At 33.4% G+C, this 17,413-nt stretch overlaps 1 long non-coding RNA gene across 2 annotated transcripts; it reads right to left on the bottom strand.

Moving 5' to 3' along the window:
* Positions 1-9,699: 9,699 nt before the first annotated feature.
* Positions 9,700-14,038, bottom strand: LOC139093653 (uncharacterized). 2 transcript variants are annotated; one of them, XR_011544720.1, is made up of 5 exons: positions 13,401-14,038; positions 13,200-13,309; positions 12,337-13,147; positions 10,367-10,533; positions 9,700-10,075 (listed from the first exon to the last, which is right to left on the bottom strand). It is a non-coding gene; the product is annotated as an uncharacterized lncRNA (long non-coding RNA). The 2 variants fall into 2 exon arrangements; XR_011544719.1 differs by having other exon boundaries at positions 9,700-10,533.
* Positions 14,039-17,413: the final 3,375 nt, after the last annotated feature.

Below are 17,413 nucleotides of genomic sequence, written 5' to 3'. Positions count from 1 at the left end.
ACAAATTTATGCAGCATGCCTTGTTTTTCAATCCATCTATGATGTCACTGAAACAATTCTGAATTTTAACAAAAAAGTCCATTCAATTTCAATTTGTTTCATAAGCCAAATCACGTCAAAACGTATAATTACTACAGCTTCATTTCAACAAATTGCATACACTTGTGCTCTACATAACCTGCATGTCATTTTCTAAGAATTCCTTCTATTTCTTATTCAAAAACAAATTGCACAAACTTTCTTGATGATTGAAATTGAGATGCATCGTTTGAATTTGAAAGAAACTCACATAATCCTATTTATAATACCTTCATTGTTCGTTGATTTCTAAGAAATTTGTGTGCTCTAAAAAAAATTAGGATTCCTCTTTTTTATGGTCGGTCGAATCTGCATAATACATTTCTACCTGTTTATGTGTTTACAGTTAGGTGCCTTAAAAATATTGAATTTCAATCGTATGAGTTGAGGGACGGCCAATGAGGGTTGAATGTGTTGATGTATGTGATGGAACCGTAGTTTGAACATCTGTGCATTGTTGTCAAGACTTTAAGAGGAATTTGAAGATTCTAAAGAAAAATTTGAATTTTCACTAAAATAACCTTAAAGAACCTTATTGCTAGGACTGTGAAATACTTGAACTGACCCTGTACATTTGCCTTCAAAAATTTCATATCAACCTCTTCTCAATAAGCCATTCAAAGCCCTTCAAAGAGCAAAAATAACAAAGCATTTGAAAGATTTATCAGCTGCCTTGTTTTTCAATCCATCTGCTGCGAAACAATCCTGATAACAAAAAAGCTTTCAATTTCAATTTGTACGATAAGAACAAAAAAAGATGTGATAACAAGTTACTTAACTCATTTCAAGGATCAAAAGAGAATCATGGTCGGATGATATGGCATTTTATTAAGAAAGAGGCTATATTAAGGCACAGTTTTGAGTCACGTGTTGGTTAGCAAAAGTTGTTGTTGTATATTAGATTTATAGGAAAGTTCAAAGACCTAGATCAGTCTATGCTTTAATCAGTTTTTGATAAGTGCAGCCACTTGATTAATACGAAAAATATAAAAATTTCAATTTTTGAAATTTTAACGGTTTTGGAAAACGGTTTTGAATTTTAACATTTTTGAAATTTTTGAATTTTAACGGTTTTATAAAAATTTGAAATTTACAGGCTTACAACTTTTCAATTTTTATGATTTTAAATTTAGAATTTTTAGAAAATTTTTGAAATTTTAACGGTTTCGGAAATTTTGAAATGTTTAGATCCGTTTTGGCCCAGATTTCGACCATTTTGACCGAATGAAAGCGAAAATATGACAAATCTGATCAACTTACACAGCCTTTACATTCCTACATCCGAAAATATCTATCACATCTCGTGCTTAAAAGACTATTTCGTATTAATTTTCATTGTTTTTCATTCCCATTTGAAGAGACATTTTCACATTCGTGACAATTTTCACGTATTACTCTGTAAAGCTTATAAACATGTTTTTGTTCCTACAATTACCCTCGGCGATATCTCCTTTCTTTCAAATGACGTGATTTATGACCATAATTACGGAATTTATTTACGTTAATTCGACTGGACTTAATTTTATATTCGTAAACATTGCGATTTTAAAATTTATATTTGACGTGCATTGCCTCTTGCTTCCTTACTCCGTGATCACTCGTCGGACGTATTTAATTTCATAACTTTTATTTTCTATTGCTGATTGAAATGAAAAACAATAATTTTTTTGATTGCTTGTGATTTGGAATATTTGTTCCAATTTTGCGCGCTATCTAGACCTTCCTCAAACATGCTTGTTAAGTGATGTGATGACTGTGCGTTGTTGATGGAATATTTTGGTGATGATTTTTTGAATGGAAAATTTGGGACAAGTAAAAAATGATGGAAATTTTTAAAGGCACTCTATATAATGATTGAGAGAACCGGTCGTTGATGAGAATCGAACCCATGTCCTCATAAAAAAGTGATCCGGCATGTTACCTAACCACTCTGCCAAAGAAGTCTAACTCTCGAATTGGCCAACTTGTCAATATATGACTCGATCCCCGATTAAAGTACTGATGTAGATCCAGAGTTGATCCAGAGGCATATACAGATATCCTTGACTAGACTGCCGTACCTAGACCAAGCTCTCTGGTCAACCCCATCCCTTTTACTCCGACCTATACCTTCCATACTCATCTCAATCCAACCTAAAAACAACTCAAATAGCAATTTTATGTATGTAAAAAAATATGAAAAATTTGTGTTGCAGCTGTTCGTTCTAGATTAGTTAATGTCATAGTACGATTATACAATATATAATATGTATAATTGATAGCGTGTAAATTATACAATTTTATGAACACAATAGTTTTTTTTATCAGTAAAAAATTATCAAATATTTGTAAACATTATAGTATGTGCCGGTACAGATATGAGTAAGTAAATGTGTTTTTTGTGGGACAAATTGGCGAAGTTTGGCAATGTTTATGTACCTGGCCATAATTTGTGTGTCGCGAATAATTAAACCGAGTTGGTGTGAATAGAAACAGCAAGAATCACTCGAATCCGACTAGACATTCCCTGGGATCGAACGTGGGTTGATAAAATCAATAGGCTGACGTTCTAAACACTACGCCACAACTGCTTTTTTGCTGCCGGGATCTTTAGACCAGTTTTGTTCAAACTGTGTGTCACGGCTCGCTGGTGTGTCATTAAAATTGTTTTTAAGTGACATAAGCTACATGTCGTGAGCAATCAGCAGAAGCGTAGTGGTTAGATTGTCTATCGATCCTATCGATTTGGGTTCAATACCTGACAATGAATAGTTAAATTTGGGTGCTTTTTCGTTGCTCTAGCCGCGTCAACTCAGTTTGTATGATTCGCGACCTACAAATTGAGGTTTCGGTCGTGGATTATCATTTAGGTGTGCCGTGGCATAAAGAAAAGGTTCAAAACACTGCTTTAGACTAACTTAGGAACCGCAGACCTTAATTTTATACATTCTAGTTGCACAGGCCGCATATTTCAACTCTACCTTATAATTTGTCTAAGATTGCAACCCTGCTATTCTTGACGAGCCCACAAAAATGTATCAAATGAAAATTCTAATCCAAAAGTGCGGAAACAGTCAAAAAAATATGTTCTTCTTTCTTCACCAAACAGAATTTATTATCGTGGGACTATAAAAAAATTGCGCATTTCAAATTTCCAAGGTTCTTTCCTATATTTTGTTCATTTCTTCTTTGGACGACGACTTGAACCGTATCTGAAATAAAAAAAATTCGAGTCTCATACATAAAGCTAAGTTTTTTTTGTTATTTTTTTTCTTTGTATGCTATTCACACATATTTTTCTAGTTAACACACATTTATGAACAAAAAAATCGGATTATATACCTACTTGTAACTTACACTTTCATACTTAAAATGCCGGCCGGAATATATTTTGAAAATAAAAATTTTTGAATGATCAACAAGAAGAGTTATTTACATAATAATTTTCAACTAACACATTTGAGGCTGTTTTTTTTATTTTTTAAGTAATTCGCGATTTCGCATTTTACATCTAATCGGGGAAAGAAATATGTGCGATGATCAAAAAATGTTGGCTTATCTTATTTTTTTGTAAATATTTTGATATCAGTTTTATGTAATGATGGATTTATTAGTACGCAATTTAAATTGATTTCTTGGTAAATGTTTTGTTTGTGAAATTAGATAAAAATTTGTTTTTCTTAGACTAAGTGTTGTTGAGACCGAGATCAAGACTTCCGTCATGGTCTTATGAATCACAGTCTTGAGATTTGTGAGTCACAGTCTCGAGATTTGTGAGTCACAGTCTCGAGATTTAGATCGAGTCCAACGATAAGGCCAGTTTCAAGAGGCATATGAGGGAGGCCATGAATCACAGCGGAGCAACTAAGCGAGTAAAGCTGTAGTAAGGGTTTCTGGAGGAATGGACAGAGACTGAAACCAGGAAGAGATGAGTTGAGACCAAGGTTTTGGAATTTCCTTTGTAGTCTATGTCTGGGTCCCAATTTCAATTTCGATCTCGGACTTGGTTTTGAAAATTCATCGAAATCGTGACTTTGGCAGACGCTCAGCTTAATGTAGGGGTTGACAAATTTGACAAACTTCGTTACTTGAGCTATCCAGTCCCTGCTCCTGATAGGACCTATCTGTTAAGACCTGTCTGTTGTTAAGACCTATTCTTAACATAGCTTCAATTTCAATTTTAGATCAATTTCCAAATATCACAAGTTGGTCAATCGATCCAAATGCCAGCACAAGACTGATAAATTCCATAGTCAACTTATATCCAGCACCATACATAGTCACACCATTCTTAGGCTGGATTTATAATCGATTAATCGATTTGTATTATCCAAGATTGCAATCCATGACGTCCCATTGATGTCACCTGAAATTAGCTCCATTTTTGGCTTATGTTTATCAATCCCACTGTCATAATTCCAGTTTCCAATTGCAATCCTACCTTTATCATCAACTTCTTTCTAGAAACTTCTTTCCTACTTAGCAAATCATTAATTTAGGTCAGGAATCAAAGACGTCAACATAATTATAAATTGCTAATCAGTTTTATAATAATTTTGGAACTCAAAAAAAATATGCGGAATAATCCAGACTTTATAACAATAAATAGAGCAAACAATGAAGCTGTTTGAACAGAATCACTTAATGTTGATAATTAAAAGGTCATCTGGACATGAATTAAAATTTTTTTTTGAAAAAATAATGAAATTAATTGACAGATTTACATCAGCAGACTGTGATGATATGGAGGTTAGTCATCGGAGTTTGGAACTGGAATGGCTTGATAAGACGTAATTATTGTTGGGTTGACCAAATAGTGAAATTTAAGATTTTTGGAAGGTAAAATGAGAAGAAATGGTGAAAAGTCCAAAATGGCTCTGGCCTGGAGTCGAATTGGACTGGATCTGGCTTTATGTCAGAGACTAGTTGACCTGGAGCAGGATTTGTCAGTTAAACAGTGACTAGTCCTTACCCAGTAGGCACTAAACGTGGATAAGGTCTCTGAGCAACGTGACTCTGGCTTCAACCTGGATTTTATCGAATCTAGTCTGGGTCCAGGGTCAAGCTGGCTTTATGTCGGATTCTCAGCCAATTCTACGTTTTCGTGTGCTTCCTGGGCAGGTACTCAACTTTTAGTACTCCATCCAAAATCATGTCAAAAACAGTCAATTTTTTCCTTCTCATTTTACACTCAATCCAGTTCCACTTAATCAATATTAATTAGAAATTCCACCCAATTATATCAAATTCCAAGCAACTGGTTGGAGATAAATTTCCAAGAAAATTTCCGTATTACCTTAAATTGTTTTCAAACTTTATCTTGTTTATTACTTACTGTAACTCAAACTACGCATTTACTCAGCCTGTACGCATAGAAAAAGGAATTTTTTTATTGACCTTGATACTTAATGGAATTAGAAGAACATCCTTTCATGTCTAGATATAAAATAATTTGAATAGGACGTGGAATAAATCAGCTATGACTGTAATTTAATAAGCAAAGACAAAAAAGGAATTTGAAATGATTTGTTTTGAATTTTTTTTTTCATTTATTTATTGTTGTATTTATTTACATAAACAGCACAATACACTCAACAGTCAGCATATCGTATGATTTTTTATGTTGAGATTGCGCTGTCGAATATTACGTCGTTTTTACAGTCATCAATGTTTGTCGATCATTGAGTTAGGTAAGAATTTCATTTTTTGGTCAGCATTGATAAGACGCAACATTGAACGAAAACATTGAACCATAAAACATTGGATGATAATTTCATTCATTCAGGAATTTAAAACGTATTTATAATGAAATATAAAATATGGTTCATTATTGCTCAATTGAAACAGATGAAAATTCTTTAACTCATATGCTCTATTTTAATACTGAGGAAATGAGTCGGATGGATTATCGTCTGTATATTCACACTTTTGTTGACTTAGTGACGGCTGGGTTTTGAATTTTTGAGTCATCGTATTGTATTGAACCTAACATAAAAGAATTGGTGTTATTTGACTTTTTGTATGTTAAGTTCTGAGGACCATGAATCAGGCCATGATGAATTTGTGTCAAATTTAAGTCGTAGCTGGTCGTAGATTTAAATACTAGCTGTAAATCATCGTTGTCTTCAAATAAACGCCTGTGCAATGATGCCTAGCTATATCACGGTAGCTTTCACGTTAAACTGGACGTCACCTTATCCTATACTTACTTGCATACTTTGCACACTCTACAGATCAATAGTGATCCGTGAACTATCATAGATGTCGCCTAAAACAAGCTCTATCGTTGGCTACCACTTGCCAATTCCAGATTCTAAGTATCACGTGATCTATTGCTTTAATACATGCATATAGGACAACTTAGACAAAGGAACTATCTAGACCGACAGAGACAAAAGCTTGTCTAGGTATAGCCAAAGAGCATTGACTTCGTAAAGTCATTTGCTAAGCAACGTCAATGACTATACAATAATTACACTTAGAATCAAGCAGTACTCGGTGTTGACTCATATTTTGCATGACAAAGAAAGTATCGAGTCTTTACATAATTCTAGCCGACCCCAAATCCTGGAATCAAGTTCTAACTTCATAATGCTATCAAATTCAGCCTATAAATCATCAACCCCATTTGAATCCAGTTCAAATCCATCCAAAACATCAACAGTGTGAATAGATAAATATGAAATAATAACAGATGATGAGCAATTGAAATGCTTAAATATAAACAGCAATTCAATACTGTTTAACATTTCATATTTAATCCAATTTATATAAATTCACATAATTTACAATGTTTCACATTAAAATTAGGTCACAAATGAGCTTGCGATTTATAATAATAAAAATGTTTGACAAAGTTCATTATACGAATTATAGATTATTTAATCAATTGTGATTGTATATGCAAGCATATACATGCTAGAATATGTGTATATATTTATTGAAAACAGCTTTTTTTTTTTGCTGCTTCTCAACTCGTTTAAAATTGAGGCTGAAAATGTCGTTTATGCATGCTTTTTGCGGTTTTGACTTTGCACGATGTCTACATCCATTGATAATATAATTATGAAGAGTTGTTCTCGGGTATGTGCTGATTATGTATTAAAAATGTGTTTCTGGATGACGACTGGGACATGGTAGTTTGATGACAGTAAGGATAATGAGAAAATTAGAGGTATTTTGAGGATAATCAACTATATTTAAGTTCAGTTGAAGGGAGATTAGGTGCCAAAGTAGAATAAGTATGATATAGATTATCATGGACATCGGGGACATGAATAAGGAGTAGAATCAGTAGAATGACACAAAAACTGCATAATAAATCCATTTGGAAGCCAAAGCAGTACCAATTTGGGTCTAGAAGAGCACTAAGTCGACTCTCTATTTGAGTCCAATCTATAGTCTCTAGTCTCTATTCTCTATTCTCTATTCTCTATTCTCTATTCTCTATTCTCTATTCTCTATTCTCTATTCTCTATTCTCTATTCTCTATTCTCTATTCTCTATTCTCTATTCTCTAGTCTCTAGTCTCTAGTCCCTAGTCTCTAATTTTTAGTCTATAGTCTCTAGTCTAGTCTCTAATTTTTAGTTCCAGCAAACTCTAAAATCCATTCTAAAACTCTATAAATTGCTAGAATCACAAAGTTGATTCCAACTCAATAAGCGATTCTAAAGCAACCTTTAAGCCAAGAAGTACCGTTTGATATTTCCGATGCCAATAGCTAATCTGCATTTTTATTAGCACCAGAATATGTCAATATACCTTTAGTTAAACCAGTCTTTGATAATTTATCAACAGGATCTAGTCTTTTAATACATTTTATGACTCCATTAATATCCATCGAGCAAAAAAAGTCTAGAATATAAAGTCAAAATGGTGAAATCAAGTCTAGCCAGATTAGAATAGTCAATAGTCAACAATAGAATCATTTCTGTTCCTTACTCATTTATATTACCAATAAAATGTAGCACTTCCAACCAATAAACTTTCCTTTGTTGCCATACAAAAAGTCAATTTCAAAATGTTAAGTCTTTCTTCCTCTTACAAGCTATTATTGCTGTGAATTGATATCTGAACTTATGTGCTTTTATGACCGCAATCAATCATGCAATTTTTCTTCGATAATAATTTGTTGTTTACAACTTTAATTTGCCGTGTTGCAATCACGGTGTAGTCACTGGCGGTATTTTGAGTGAAATAAAATGTTTTTTTGTTGATTGAGGGTTTGTGATTGAGATGAGGCCGGTTATTAATTGACTCAAATGGTTGAAATGATGAAAAATATTCGGAAAATTTGTAAATTTATTATCAGATGTATTGAAATAATTTCTGGGAAGTCCCGTGAAAGTATCAGGTGTACTTCAATTGTGAAGGTGAATGTAGGTCGATGGGGACAATTTGAGGTCATCTAGAATTGGGTCTATAAGGCGTATGAAGTGTCTACTCATCTGTGAATGGAGTGTGATGCACTTGTACATTGCAGTTGACTTATATGGAGCATCTTTATTGCATCAGCTTCTTGGAATAGCTCATATGGCTCACTAATGAGAGATCCAACTTAACATTAGGATACAGCCGGCTTTAGACGTTCTCTCCGAGCTAAAATGGACCCATGTGTGCTCCATCCAAGGAAATACGTAAGGAATGTGAGAGGATCACTACAGCTACTCAGTTTAGAGATGAAGATGCAATCATGATTAAGAATCTACTCGAATATCCATTAAAATTCTAGAATTTTTCATAAAAATCATGGAATAAGTCACTCATAGCTAGGGTGACCAGAGGATTTTTGAAAAATATCGATAAACTTTTGGAAAAATTCAAGACATTCCTAAGTTTGACACTATTTGGGATCTTTTGGACTTTTTTCAGCTCACGAACCCCCAACCTGCACTTGGTATCAGAAATTGGCAAGTGAAAGCCAGAGATAGAGCCAGCTTCAGGCGACTCCATGGATCTCAATCGATCTGTACGCCCAGCGAAGTATGTAAGTTATTAAGAACCCTTAACCGACTCTCAAAACACTCAATTCAACAAAAACCTCATCCAATAACTTCATATCCAAAAATAGCCCCAATATAAAAATATCCATAATCATCATCGTCCACAGACCAATTTAAATTCATTAAATTCAAATTTTCAATTTAAAATATCTTGACCTTCTACAAAAATAACAAAAAAATTCTCTTAATAAGATCAAGGAAAGGCGGTGAATTTATTGAACAATAAAGTTCAGTTTGCGAAGTAATAAATAAGCATGTATGATGAGGATGGAGGCGAGTGTAAATATCAACGAGTGTCACCTCACGGAAATAAAATAATCTTTGCATTAATATGAGTCTTCCTATAAATAAACATAACAGTGCTCAACATTGCACTTAACTATTCGAGTGAATCGTTGATTACGTGTAGGATATTATGTTGATGATCATTTGGTTCCCGAGTGACATAAATGGAGATGGCTTCAAATGGGATTCAAATGGATGCAACTTCCAATTGTAGTTATTAAAATAGTTCCAGAGTGACACTAATTGATCATGATGACCAAGTGGCTGCCATATGTCGCTAAACTGGCCATTTTCATGTTAACTGCCATGAAACCTTCCATTTGGATGTCATGTGACTTCCATTTGACAGCCACTAACAACTTGTCCCGATCGTGCCTTTAGTACAGTCTCTTAAGCTCCATAGTACAGCCTCCATAATTTGTGCAGCTCGGGACTACTTTATATCATGTTTCGTGAGTATAAACAGTCTGGAATGCTTGTTGAATCACTTAAGGGCAATTTTCGTCTCAAGAACTTGATATAATGTTCATATAATTCATAATTGACCTGAATAACGCAACATTGTATATACTTTTTTTGATTGTCTGAGCTTGTTCTGAGCAATTTTGTTCATATCTTCTTGTAATGGATGGATATGGTAGAATGGTTATGAAGGTGAATATGCTGGATGAATTTGGCGATGATTTGAGAAGCTTCTTATTGATTCCAATCAGATAAATAGACACAAATTCTGAAATTCAGAACCTAGACATCAAAACATCCAATCCGGAAGGCACATGACGTAAATATGGATGAAAATCAGGATTCAAGGCAGCGTGACTCTAGCTCCAGCCTAGATTTTATGAAATTCGGTCTCAAACCATTAGAGAGTGATGATTAAGGGTCAATGAGGTCAGGGGACGGATTTTCAGCCATTTTTATGTCATATTTATTTCAAGGAACAATGCCAGAACTCTTTGTAATGCATGCAAATCCCTCCAGATCATTCCAGCAACACCCAGTCTCAACAATATCAAATTACCATAAACAAAGATCAATGTAAACAGTAACACCTCATTGTGCAGCTTGCACATTCATAAAAAAGTGTTATTGATTGCCTTGAGGATTAATACACATTACTTCCTGTTTATGTGATATTCTATGAGTGCTACGTGCCTTCATACACGCATCATTTATGAGCATTTACAGCTTTTAATTAAAATAAAGGAAAAATATTTTTTGAAAAGAAATTTCGTCGAGAATTGAGGCTGAAAAACAAAAAACTTATTGCCTGATGTCATGTGACACAAGAAAAAAATATAAAAAAGCAGCTACAGACTTTTAGCGCCGCAGCTAATTAAAAATCTTGCGGAATCAGATTGAATCAATTTGTCATCAAAAATATTATTTTTTCAGGTTCTTGTGCTTCTTCTTCCATCCATTCACAGCCACAATCATTTACCAAAATCAGACATTTTTTTGAATGTGTCTATCCATACACGTTGTGACTGGTTTTTAGTTTTGGAGGATTGATTTTTCGTGGAGAATTTGAAGCTTTTGAGGCAGTTGATGCTTTTGAGACATTTGAGAGCTTTTTTGTGTCTAAGGCATTTGAGGCATTTGAGGCTTTTGAGGCAGTCGAAGCTTTTGAGGCATTTGAGGCGTTTGATAGAACTCTTATTCAAGTGATTAAAATGAAGAAGACGCCGACATGGAGCTTAATAGAGACAACTTTCGTGAGAAACACATTTAACTGCCATTTGAGTCATTTAGATACCATATGGAAGCTGTTTCCATTAAGCTCTTTGTCGTTTGAAAGCAACTTCCTTTACTAGATCACTATATATACTCCATAGCGCATCCTTCTTCATTTTTGATCCTCAAACTATCTGATGTAGTCCTTCAGAATCTCAGGAACAGTCAACATCCTTCATTCAAGCACATAACACTTACTCTAAGCAATACTATACCTCAATGCTTAGTTATTCTCAATCAAAACAATTGCCTGACCCTTATTATGTAAATTTAGAACTTGAATTTATTATTATTTCTATTAAAAGCCTACAAGATTGACAACTATTTTGCACCGGTTAAAAACACCGACCGGTGTAATATAGCAGAAATGTTGATATTGAATGAAAGTCACGTAACACGTATATGATTGATGTTGTTCAAATGATGTAGACTTGTATAAGGCATAAATAAGATTTGTAACAGATTGACTTAAGAATGTAGAATATTATTGAACTGAATTCGGAATCTACTCAAATTTGGGTAGAATAGTCGACTCAATATTAAGTTATAGAGCATTATGGAATAGGACTGAATAGGACAAATTGGTTAATCGATCAATAAGACTCCAGATCAGCGTGAATTAGGCTAGATTTGAATCAATCATACTATGCTGGACACGAAGGTCTGAGTAATACCAACCTGATTTTAAATCCATAATCTGGAACAGGCAAAGCGATCGATTTTGAAGTACTGTAGTAAACATTTTATACCATGAAAGTATACTCTTTGCCTGTTAGGGCTCCCGACTAGTGTTATTCTTGAGGAATTCATCTATAACAGACAAAGAACATGCTTTCATGACACAGAAATACCACTACGGTTCCTTAAAGAGACCTTAGTGGACAAACATACGTTACTAGTCGGTGACAAGTTAATGTTCAGTTGATTTCTAGTTCTAACGTATTTTTGTCCACTCAAGCGGTCTTCCTAAAAGCCAGGGAATATGCAAACCATCTCAATGTCAATGTCAACAACAATATCAATCAGCCACTCAAACCATCCGATTCATTAACTCATTCCCTCACAAAATGAAAGCTTGCCAAAAAAGAAAAGCTAAAACGCAATAATTTTCTCTCATTTTCGAAGGACGTTTTGGGGATAACGTAAATCATCATGTTACAAGCACAGTAAAATTGTGTCATCAGTGTAGGACACAATCACACGCTCAATGACTTAGAAATAATCAATTCTCATGTACAGTAACAGCAGGCAAATTACCTTAACGCTTATTGTTATTAAATAAGCACTCAGCATCGATTTTAATCTGTTCATTTATGCGAAATGTAATAATGCTTCAAAAATGCACAGCATATTTTGCGGTCGGCACTAAAATGTCGTCAATCGGAGCTATAAAAACAGTCTACATTTAAAATAAAAACAAGTTATTAGTCATTGAAGGTTGGAGCTATATAAAAAAAGTCAAATAAACAACAAAATTAAGTTTTGCCTTTTGCTTAGCTCAAATGCTACGTTGTAAACAAGTCGAGCCTCTCAAATACTCACATCACACGATTTTCACGATTGTTGTTGATATTTTTATTATTTTTTTTTATGTATTAATACATGCTAGAATTTAGTTCTGTGCGATATTTTATATATAGATGAATAAATTGTTAATTTTGTCTTTTTAGCGGGTTTTGTGAGGAATTAATTAATTGTGCGAGATGTAGATTAAGGCGGAATGGTGATTTTTTGAGATTGTGCTGCTACTTTGTTGCTGTTTGATATTTTAAATCGTATAAATTTTTATTAAATTAATGCTGCAAAGTTCAATGACATCTGGTTCTCTGAAATTAGTTGATGCATGGAAATATCACAAAAATATGATTTGTCTGACTTCCTAGCTGATAATCTTAACTTACACATCTTACTTGCTTACTTTTTTGGCTGGGGCGCACGAAGACCCACTGCCGCAGGTAGGGAATGTCTAAAGGCAGCTCTATCCTTCGAAATCTTCTACCAGTTCGGGATAAAAAGGACTTTAATGTTATTTTAAACTTCCACACCACTGATAAGTTATTTAATATCTCTGGGAAGATTTGTAAATTACGTAATGATGAAAATAGAATTTCTAGACTCACTTCGCTCTATCTATAGACCTTCAGTGATCCCCTAAGTGTCACGTAATTCCCAAACGTACCCTAGTAACATTCACCAATTTTCTTGAGAATTTACACTTAATTTTGAGGATCTGAAGCAGAAGATAAGAAGAAGAATTTGATTAAATCTGAGAAAAATCTCAAAATATTGTAATTGATGTTAATTATTTTATTAATTGCTACCTCATGACTTTTATGAGAACTCAATTAAGAGATTCCATGAATGTGAACTGATCAATCAGTATTTTGCTAATCAGAATAGTAAACAATCAATTCTTAAGCTATTTTTAGAAGGCAAGATAACTGGATACAAAATTAGGTTACAAGAAGATGTGTTAATTGGCGCTTTCCTGTATTTTAAATAGAGTTATGTATGATGTAAGCTATTTAGGGTTCGACTTGAGTTCAGCCAAAAACAGCAGGCCAGCAGTTCCTGCGTTTAAGATTCTCAGGCCATCAGTTATCGGCTGAACTTCATTAAACGTCCAAGGTTGCATTCCTACACTTTTGGACGAACCCTAATCATATTATATATCTCAATGTGATTGCTACTTAATAATTCCATAATTTAATCCCTTTCACAACTTTGTAGCCTGACACTTGCCTCCCATTCCCATAAAATACACGCTCAACAAAATAAAATTCCAACGAGCGTCATTTGTTATTGAATAATTTTTTTATTTTGTTTTGTTATCGCCACTCAAAAACTAAGTCGCAAAATAAAAATTCATTCCACACTTGCATCTAAGCTTGAATTAAAATTTACATTTTCACAATAACTTGAATTTTATAGCTTACAAAAATAAATAAATAAAACTGTAATGTTTCAAACAAATTTGAATAGTGATGTTATTAAACATTGTGAGAGAACATCAAAACATTGAGGTAAAGCATCAAAACATTGAGAAAAGCAATAAAACATTGGGAAAAACAATGAAACATTGAGAATATATAGAAAAACATTGAGAAAAAACAGCAAAATATGAGAAAAGATAGCAAAACATTGAGAAACATTAAGTAAAAACATCAAGTTAAAACAATTAAAAAAAATATGGTCCTTCGTACAACATCTCAGCAGTTCTGCTTGCTTGTTAAAAGACTGAATTTTTGTTTCGAATCGAAAAAAATTTCCAGGACCATCTTTTGCAAACAAAAGCGATAGCAGCAATACAAAAAAAATATAAAAAAAAAGCATTTGAAGTTCCAAATTTTAAATTCACATTCGTTCCATTGCAAATGCGACGGCAGCATGTATATGAGACATGAGGGTTAGAATTTGAATTGGGTGGAAAGTTAATTTGACTCAACTAATGGAAATTCCACTTTCTATTGTGGCATATTCCATCCTAGACAATTGACTATTCCTAGACGAACAAAAAAAAAAGCCATGGATGAAGCACAATACATCTGTAATAAAATGTATAGACAAAGTTGGACATGATGATTGTGTTAAAAAAAAATGTTTATGCTGTTGGATTTCATGATCTTTTATGATATTTTACTATTTTGTGCTTAATGTCGAAAGAAAATTACCTTGAAACAGTAATTTCCATTGAAAGTATCAGATTTTATAGCTTCATGTGTTCATGCTATCCTGGTTGTTTTTCTAGTTCCTCATTTTTACAATTGAGGAGCATGGTCTCCATATTTAAGGCCTACTCGTTGTGAGTATATAGTCGTATTCGCCGTTATGTTCTTCAAAATGGAAAATCTCTCTTTCTCTCTCAAGTCACGACTGTCGCAAGGCTAAGCTGGATGACTAATTAATTATTGGAATAATGCTGTAATTCTTAATAATTGGAAGTGGAAGGAATAATTTTTTTTTATTTTTTAAATAATTCATTCTGATCAAGTTTGAAGCTACTGGAATAATATTTCAGATGCTGCAATTAAGATGTTGATAAAAACGAGGGAAAATATTCTTGCAAAGACAGCTGAAAATTATTTTTAATGTCGATTCAGCAAAAAGTATTTTTTTGTAAATATTTTCAAAACAAAAGAGTTTATTCACATTTTGTATATATGAGGTGAGCATGTTTATATTGTAGATATTTTTATGTGATATGCTGCTTATATTTGGTACAATTTTTAATATTTTTCATTAGTTTTGGAATGTAACAGGTGCGTAGATGTGGGATGAAATGGGGTATGATAAAGAAACATCACTTCTTTCTTCCATATCCACCCATAATACTTATTCTATTGGTGACTACATATGTCCTAAAATCCAAAAATGGCAAAAATCAATTAATAGATCCAAAATCGCGCCGCATGCCAGCGTGACTCTGGCTTGTTGCTAGATTTGATTTAAATCTGACACCATGTCAGAATCTCGCCAGCTTGGTGTCGAGTTTCGAATCGGTTAACTGATTCCAATGAAGAATTCATCAATATTAGATTTGACTAGATTTTAGATCTTCCTACAATACTAGATCTACTTCAGGTCCAGAAGCCAAAGTAACCTCAATCGGCGATTCTGTAAAATTGGCATCAAATAAGCAGTTTTAGTGCCGTTTCACGCTCAGGCGTGCATCGAAAAGGGGATATGAAGGAGTGTTTGAGGTCAAAACTTCCCAAATTTAACAAAATTCTTCAATTTGCTAGTGTTTAACTATACAAAAATCCTAAAATATCCTCAAAATGTTTACAAAATCGTTTTTCTTCATCAATATTTTTCTACAACTACAATGTGATGCTCGCCCGGAAAACAGACAGCATAAAAATGTGGTCACCGTTTAATTAGACTTAGGATATTCTACTTGATAGCTTGAGGATTTATTTCGTAAGCTGACTGATGTCAGGCTTCTAAGTCGGATCATGGACTTACTGTACGGACTTAATTCGAAAATAGATCAACTGTGTCACTGTGAAGCTGTAATGTCGCCCAAAGCTGGTCTTTCGCCGACTTCAGCCTGCCAATAGCCAATATCCAATACAATGCTGGAAAATGATTTAAAAGGTTAAAAATGACGATTGTCATTCTAAAGTTGCTTCAATTGGATGACTATTTGTAGGATATTTGGAATTATTTTCAATTAACAGTCTCGTAAATATTTCAGAAATTTTGTTAAAATCCCTTGTATTTTTTGCAAAAATTTCCATTATTGCTGCAAATCTTGAATTTTGATGAAAATTAGACGTCAATTTTAAATATAAGAAGCTCAATTAGTAAATTTCCAGCTCATTTAACTGCATTGTTTCCACAATTTTGTATAAAGTATAGAAAATTACTTCAAATTCCTTCAACCATCAATCTTAAAGGAAAATCCCTCCATTTTCTCCTTGATATTGAAAAATTTTTTCAAAAAATTCTTTTCAACCCCTCGTTCAAATTTTTCATTGAATCCCAATAAAACTGAATTGCAAATTCCCATGTTCCTCTCACAAAGCCATCCACAACAAAAAAAAATCGACTATTCTGCAAAAATATAAAATAACATGAAACGGCGCTCACGTGAACAACAGCAATAATCATTCCGATACATATGCATCGTCATTTTTTTGGTATATCCACAAATATAAAACGCGCGCTAGCTCCATTCAACAGAAAGTAAGCAACAAAATAAGAGAAATGTGTGTATTTATGTCGTACGGAACATAATGTATGCTTTCTTGGTACATTAAAAAAAGAGTCATAAAAATAATAATAAGCTAAGTGAAAAATTATACACATTTATTTATTCAAAATAGACCTAAAATTGAATTTTTTTTTTATATTTATTATTTATGTATAATATAAAATCTTTAATAATAATAATAATCGTTAAAATTGTACGACTATATGGAATATGAACAGAAATACACAAAACTGAAACAACTGAACATCGTTTTTCGAAGTTTATGTGTTTGCAGTGTGTTCCTTTCTAGTGGACTTTAATGATTATTTCAAGTTGTCTCGTTGTACGAGGCAAGATGATAGATTTTTGTGTTTTGAGCATATGAAACATCACTATGTGCTGTATATGGACTCATACAATTCATATGAATAACTTCCATGGATTTAGTGACTTTTGCATTATCTGCTGACTCAAAAACCAACTCTTAATTTCATGTTTGCCTGCTTCACAGCTGAACAAAGTGTTCAAATTCTTCGGAAACGCTCGAGACACATGTCGAACTTGAACGAATGAAAATGGTCGAGTGAAGGTTTACCCACTAAATGGAATGAAATGGATGAAATTAAGTTGAACATTTTA

The sequence above is a fragment of the Chironomus tepperi genome, unplaced genomic scaffold, assembly GCF_022539635.2.
Source record: "Chironomus tepperi strain 1889 unplaced genomic scaffold, CSIRO-AGI_Ctep_v1 contig_337, whole genome shotgun sequence".
In the NCBI taxonomy this organism is placed as follows: domain Eukaryota; kingdom Metazoa; phylum Arthropoda; class Insecta; order Diptera; family Chironomidae; genus Chironomus; species Chironomus tepperi.
Note: the sequence above shows the minus strand (reverse complement) of the source record. Positions and strands in the feature narration are given on the sequence as shown.